Genomic DNA, 6699 nt, shown 5'->3' on the forward strand with positions numbered 1-6699 from the left:
CAGGGGAACGCGCGTCAGCTGCAGGGTGGATTGTGCAACCCAAAAAGCATTCTGCAACATTTTCTTTGATCGGACTTTTAACTCGAAAGCCCCCCCCCCCCCCCCCCCCCCCCCCCCCTTAAAAAAGGGGAATGATGGTGGTTGGGAAAGAGACTTTGCATGTCACTGAAATCAATCTGATTAGATTGCAGTAGGAGTGGGAGTAGCCCAACAAGGGCTAAAGCTACACGACCCTCATAGTGGCCCGTGTGACAAAACGCTCCAGCATCACACTGTGGCCGTGCAGAAGAGGAGGGGCCTTTTCTCATGCAGAAAAGCCATTTACAGGGAAATGCGATGGATTAGCCGGGGCCCGTCAATAGGGAGAGCACCGGTCACCCGGCGCTTCAACACAGTGTCCGCCAATCGAAGGGAACCTCAGTATTTACCCACAGCCCCACAGTTAGTTGCCCTCAAAGCAAACATGCAATACGCTAATTCGTGTTAGTGGTAGGCCGAGACTTTGTTTAAGCATTTTTTTTCTTTGCACCTTAATGGTGCTACATTTGAATGACTGTGGCTGGGATTTGGACTCATTTTACGCGATTGCAAGACAACATTTAGAGAAGCGCAGATAAACATCAGGGGTGTCACTTTTAACAGAAGCAAAAACAATCTATCTATCTATCTATCTATCTATCTATCTATCTATCTATCTATCTATCTATCTATCCAATTTCTTTCCTTTTAATACAAATTCAAGGGTTACATTTCAGTGTTTTTGTCCACCCACAAACAAAAGGTAAAGTTAGCCGACTGTCATCCAAATCAGAATTATTAAAACAATTATTGTATTATTATTATTATTGTATTATTATTATTATTATTATTATTATTATTATTGTTGTTGTTGTTGTTATCATTAATAATATTATTGTTATTATTATTATTATTATTCTTGACCTGGATTAGGTTGGACAACACGTTCAACAATCACAGATTTGGGGGGAAAATTAAAACACAATGTTCTGCATTTAAAAAATATATTTATAACCCCCCCACCCCCCCACACACAAGCTCAACACCTCACTCTTTAGCCTGTGAAACGAGAGAGAGAGAGAGAGAGAGAGAGAGAGAGAGAGAGAGAGAGAGAGAGAGAGAGAGAGGAAAGGTGGGAATCAGGAGACAAAAAGCCAACAGTGGGAAAAAGCGCATGTGACGCAAATGCGTCATTGATTGTGAATGCAGCCACATCGCATTGTGTGTAAAGGAATAATAATCACAAAAAAAAATCTCTGTTTGCTTTTTGCTTTGCTCTGTTCAGCCGTGCAGACCGACCTCCACCCCACAGAGCCACAGAGACACTCACCTGCAGAGCAACACGAGGGAGCTGTCCATGGTACCACAGGGCAGGCACCAAGGACAGCAACAGGCATGACTCCTTTCTTCAGGGACCCCACTTTACATGATCCGATATGCAGCTTTTTCACTATTGTAGTCTTTTAACATGCATTTGTCCAAACTCATCACACGGGTGGTGAAACAGAAGTTTATACGTGGACCAAAGCGGTGAATCATTTTACACTTTTGCTTTTGCACAAAATTGCATTCGAGGACCACATTCTCCAAAATCCATGACCCCTTCTCTCATTCATTCTCCACCGACTGCAAAACACAGATTACTAACACATTTGTCAAATTCACTGTTTTCAAAACTGTTTAAAAAAACAACAACAAAAAAACATACACACATTCAAAACAGAATGATGGGAAATGTCATGCATTTCTGCAGATACCATATTAAAATATATGGAAAATGGTAGCAGAATATTTACAATGAAATTAAATAATAATCATTCCGAACGCCTACCAATGTGTGTTTTAGTCTTGTTGCCAAACCGAGCGCAGGGGGGCAGCTTCAGACGGAGATAGTTTGGAAACATGGATCATGGCAGAGCGGTTGGTTTGGAAAGAGGAGTGTCAGGGAGAGAGGGAGGATGTGTGGAGGACAAAGGCGAGGAAGACCAACACCGCTGCTGATGTTGTTGATGAGAACTTGTGGCCAAATGCTGTAGAATTTTCAATTCAGTTTTATTTGTATAGCGCACTTTACATAGAGTGAGGTCGTGACCTTACAGTATTACAGAGAAACCCAACAGTTCCCACGGTGAGAAAAAAAACCCTTTTACTCTCCAGCAGAACCGGACTCTGTTGTGGGCGGAACGTCTGGAGGACTAGAACCCTCACATTGCTGTACAGTATTATACAGTATGAGTCATCATATGTAACTATATGTTGTTAGGGAGGAGGGTGTGGGGGTGTGGGGGGGTGTCTTTTGTTTCAACCTTTGTATTTTGCCCATGGTAAATTACAATATGCAAGGAAATAGAACAAATAAAGGGTTAAAGCACTTTTTTGATTCATTCTTCTTACGCACACTTTAGTACAGTCAAGAAAGTAAAATGCGTTTTTCTTGGTCTATAATATAATACTGATTTATGTGAAAAAAATCCTCAAGACTTCAAAGATTAAATTCCACCATTTATGTGATGCCCGGTGCTGTTAGTTGTTTTTTTTTTTTTTAAGAAAATGGGTTGTGACTGTGGCGAGAATTTTCGCCAGTGTTCTGTTGGAACGAGCCTTTTTGACACGTGTACGAAGTGTTTTTGATGATTTGAGTTTTGGAGGTGAGATCAATTGTTTGGCCCAGATGCATGTCGGTGATGCAGACAGACACGAAGAGTCCCCAAAAAGTGGCTTCAGCATGGGCCGACGCTTGTTAGCAATCGAAGAAGAAGAAGAAAAGGATTCGGACACCTGCTAGATTGGAAACTGGCCAAAGCAATAATTTTAATAACATTCATCCTCCTATGGAAACGAAGTCCAAAATTTCCCTTTTTAAAGGACTTCTTATGATGTTCAGGTCCCAGAGCTTGATGTCACACTGCGGAGGATTGAAAACCACACTCTTTAAAACTTAAAGGTGGGGTTGCCTGGGTATAGTTCGGTCTACTTAGATTTTATATGAGGCGAGAGACTTTCTCAGGTGTGGGGGGCTGTATGAGTTGATATAGTTTGTGTTATAATATATGAATTAGAGAATAACATAAATAGCCTAAAAGACCCTGAAGTAAGAATATAAAGAAAACACTTCTAAAGAGCAGGTTTGGCTCCGAAAATCTAAGAAAAAATCTTCAAAAGAAAAGTCTCAATGAAACTTTCCTTTGAATTTTCCAAAATCCAAATGTGAAGCTCACGTACAAATACCCTCAGATTTTGTTTTTTCAACGTTTCAATGCATTCAGTGGCGAAGTCATGCTCACAAAGTAAATCTTGTCTCTCACCACAAGGAATAGAATTAAAGATGAGAAAGCCTACACGCAGACTCAGAGACACTTAGAGACGAGGATTCACAGATGATTTTCCAAATCATATGAATCATTTTAATGAGCCGCTCGATAACGCACTTCAACCACTGTATCTATTTTGAGAGTTTTGTTTGGACACTACCAATGTTTACACATGTTTACAGACCATCACAACACAGTTTTCAAGGACCAACATTTCAAGTGGTTGAAGCATCAGTCCCCTTTTCTTTGCTGAGAGGCCTTCATTAACTATCTCTGTAGCTGCACATCTCTCTCTCTCTCTCTCTCTCAGTTTGTAATGCACTGGGAGAACAAGGAACCATTTCAACACAGCCCGCAATGTCCACAAGCTCCCAAACCACTGGTGTCTCCTCAACTCCGAGCTCCTACAGAATATGAACAGTCAGGAGGAGAGAAGGCTAATATTTGCCCTAATCGATTTTCGGAAAATATTCTTAACTACATCGCGGTGTTTGCTGTGGACGCTGTGGACGCTGTGGACGCTGTGGACGCTGTGGACGCTGTGGACTGTGAGTTCAGATGAAGCCAGGAAGGGGAAAAAAAAGAAGGGGATGGATGTAAAAAAAAAAGAAAAAGAAAGAAAAAAAAAAGTGAATTAATAAATCTGCGACATGAAAAGAAAAAAAAGAGAATACCCCCCACACACTAACCAAATTCACCCCCCCCCCCCCCCATCCTCACTGCTTCACTCCCTTCCACTATGCACCGTGACAGCCTGGACACCTGAGCAGCCCGGGTTCCTCCCCTCTCCTCCTCCTCCCTCCCGTGCTGCCGCCATTCCATGCATGCGGTGTCACCCCAGCCACGACGACACGCACACACACACTCACACACACACGCACACACACACACACACACACACACACACACGCACACACACACACGTATGCTCAAGACCACCTCCAGGGCCCCCTCTTTGGCAGGGCCAGTCCCAAGGGAGAGGTTAGTATGATGGATGTCTGATTGGTAGCCCTCCCTTAGGGCCTCCCTCTCCGTCACCTCTCTGCGCTCTGAATTAAAAGGCCGTTTGTCTCCTCTGAGTCCTCAGCTGTAGAGCGCCGGCCTGCAATTTCACAGCACTCAGAGAGAGAGGGAGACCATTACAGAGGAGGTTGTCAGGGGAGCCATCAGAGCCCGGACACGCCTGAGGGACTCTCTCTTTCCCCTCTATCTTCCCCCTCTGCTCCCGTCTCCTCCTGCTGAGCACCGCCAACACCTCTATCCCACTGGAGGCAGCCGAGCCTCAGCTCACACATTTTAAAAATATTCAAGGCCTCGGTTACATTCATGCATGTACGCACCCATATGCATACAAGCAGGCCCACACAGGGCATGCGCGGATATCAAACATGTGTAATCTGAGATTACATCTGACGCTAAAATAAATTGATACATGTAGATAACAAGTTTAAAACAAGAGAGACGGACGAAATAACACCTTCTTCCTCTCGGAATGGAACATTTGAATTCATGGGCAGGAAAAATTCATTGTTGTTTATTTCAAAACACAAAAGGGAATTTGATGCCGCAGCCTTCCAGCATGGGTCTATGAGGGCTGATGTTAACAAACTGCAGTACTGAGTCAGTGTAATGGCATCATGGCGCTCCTGCGCCTGTGCTGCTCAAACACTATACTATTAACTTTACCATTAGCCCACAGTGGCCACTGTTCATTTCAGGTTGTGCACTTTGAAAGATAACACTGGAGGTATTCTCTATTTTGTTCCCATTGTCAGCAGAGGCCCATTGAAAGGGCAAAAGCAGCAATGCATCGGGAGCTGAGTATATGCTCCAAAGAGTTAATTGTGTCATCCATTCACATCCAAGTGTTCGCGACAGTCTGTCCCGTGAGGCATCCATGGCGGAGGCGCACGAGAAGTTGAACGGGGAGCTTGAGAGAGAGAGAGTTCGAATCCTGTCTCGCGTCTCACACGGCTGGAGACTGTGTACGTAAACCTGTGCATGTTTGTGAGGTAAGTTACACAAAGTGTGGCACGCAGCACTCCTATTTTCAGTTCAAACGCATTTTGAATTACCACAATTGAAAAGGCAGATGGAAATCGAGATGACGCTGAATGTACTAACTGGCTGAAAAAAGCAATTACAACTTGCCCGATTGAAAAGCCCTCTCTCAATCCTTCTCTTGTTGGTCGGCCAAAGCAACTGGTTTTGTCTCTACTGGTTGGATGTGTGTTGGCGGCTGGCGAGCAGCTTGCTTTGTTTCACGTTTGCAACCTCGACTTCTACGACTGTTCATCACAGCCACGTGAGAGGTACCGCCACCTTCTGACAACACCAAGCAGGTTCCAAACCAGTTGGAAAGCAACGTGCCAAATTCACATTTTCTTGTCTTATTTGGGGGGTAATATTTGAATATCATGCTTCAAACTCGCGTGACAATTATGTGGAAACCCAGCTACTTATCCTTGTGCCTGTTCATTCCTATGATCTAGACATACAATCTTTCAAAATGCCTCACAAATATATTGCTGAATTGAAGCAAAGCAAAAAAAATAAATAGAACTATTTTCATCTGCGGATTGATTCGCATTTGACTTTTCTGGTGAGTAGCAGTGCGTGAGATGGACTCTCTATAAACTTTAGCGCCAGCGCTCACGACAATAAAATTACTCAGTTCAACAATGTGGCTCCAAGGACACTGGGCCCTATGGCACATACATTTTGTAAAAAATGTGAGATTTTTTTTATACATTTAATGAGGACATGTGTACGTGTAAAATGCTCACGGACGACATGAATATCCAGTGCTGTAGCAAGACACCAACCCCATAGGTAGAGACTGCAGCATCAGTGAACTTTTGGTTCTCGGCTATGGCTGGAACAAGACCGTGATCCGGTTCAAAAAAAGAAAAAGGGACGTTTATTTTAATTTAGCAAAAACCCAATCTTTCTCTCACCTCAACCAAAGCACTTCTGTTACCTAAACCTCACCACAGACAGCCATGTGCTCCGTACACCCTCCACCTCTCCCATCCACCTCTTGGTGGTTCTGCTGCCGTTAATGAATGTAACGCTTCACTCATTCCAAAAATATGTTGCCTCCAGCCAGCGATTACATCTCCGACCGAACATATTTGCTTTTGCAATTTGGTTGTGTTGAAATGTCATTTCCAAGGTTGGATCATTCCGTCGTTGATTTATTTTATTTTTTTCAACAGGGTTTGTTATCGAATATAGAAATAGTTCAATTTGCCACCTGCCTCCTTTAAAACAAGGAAATAGAGGTAACGCGGTCAGAAAATGTGTACTAATAGTGCTGGGCCCACATGGACGGCTGTGGCTCAGGAGGTAGAGACATCGTCCACAAAAC

The sequence above is a fragment of the Scophthalmus maximus genome, chromosome 2, assembly GCF_022379125.1.
Source record: "Scophthalmus maximus strain ysfricsl-2021 chromosome 2, ASM2237912v1, whole genome shotgun sequence".
NCBI classification, from domain to species: Eukaryota; Metazoa; Chordata; class Actinopteri; order Pleuronectiformes; family Scophthalmidae; genus Scophthalmus; species Scophthalmus maximus.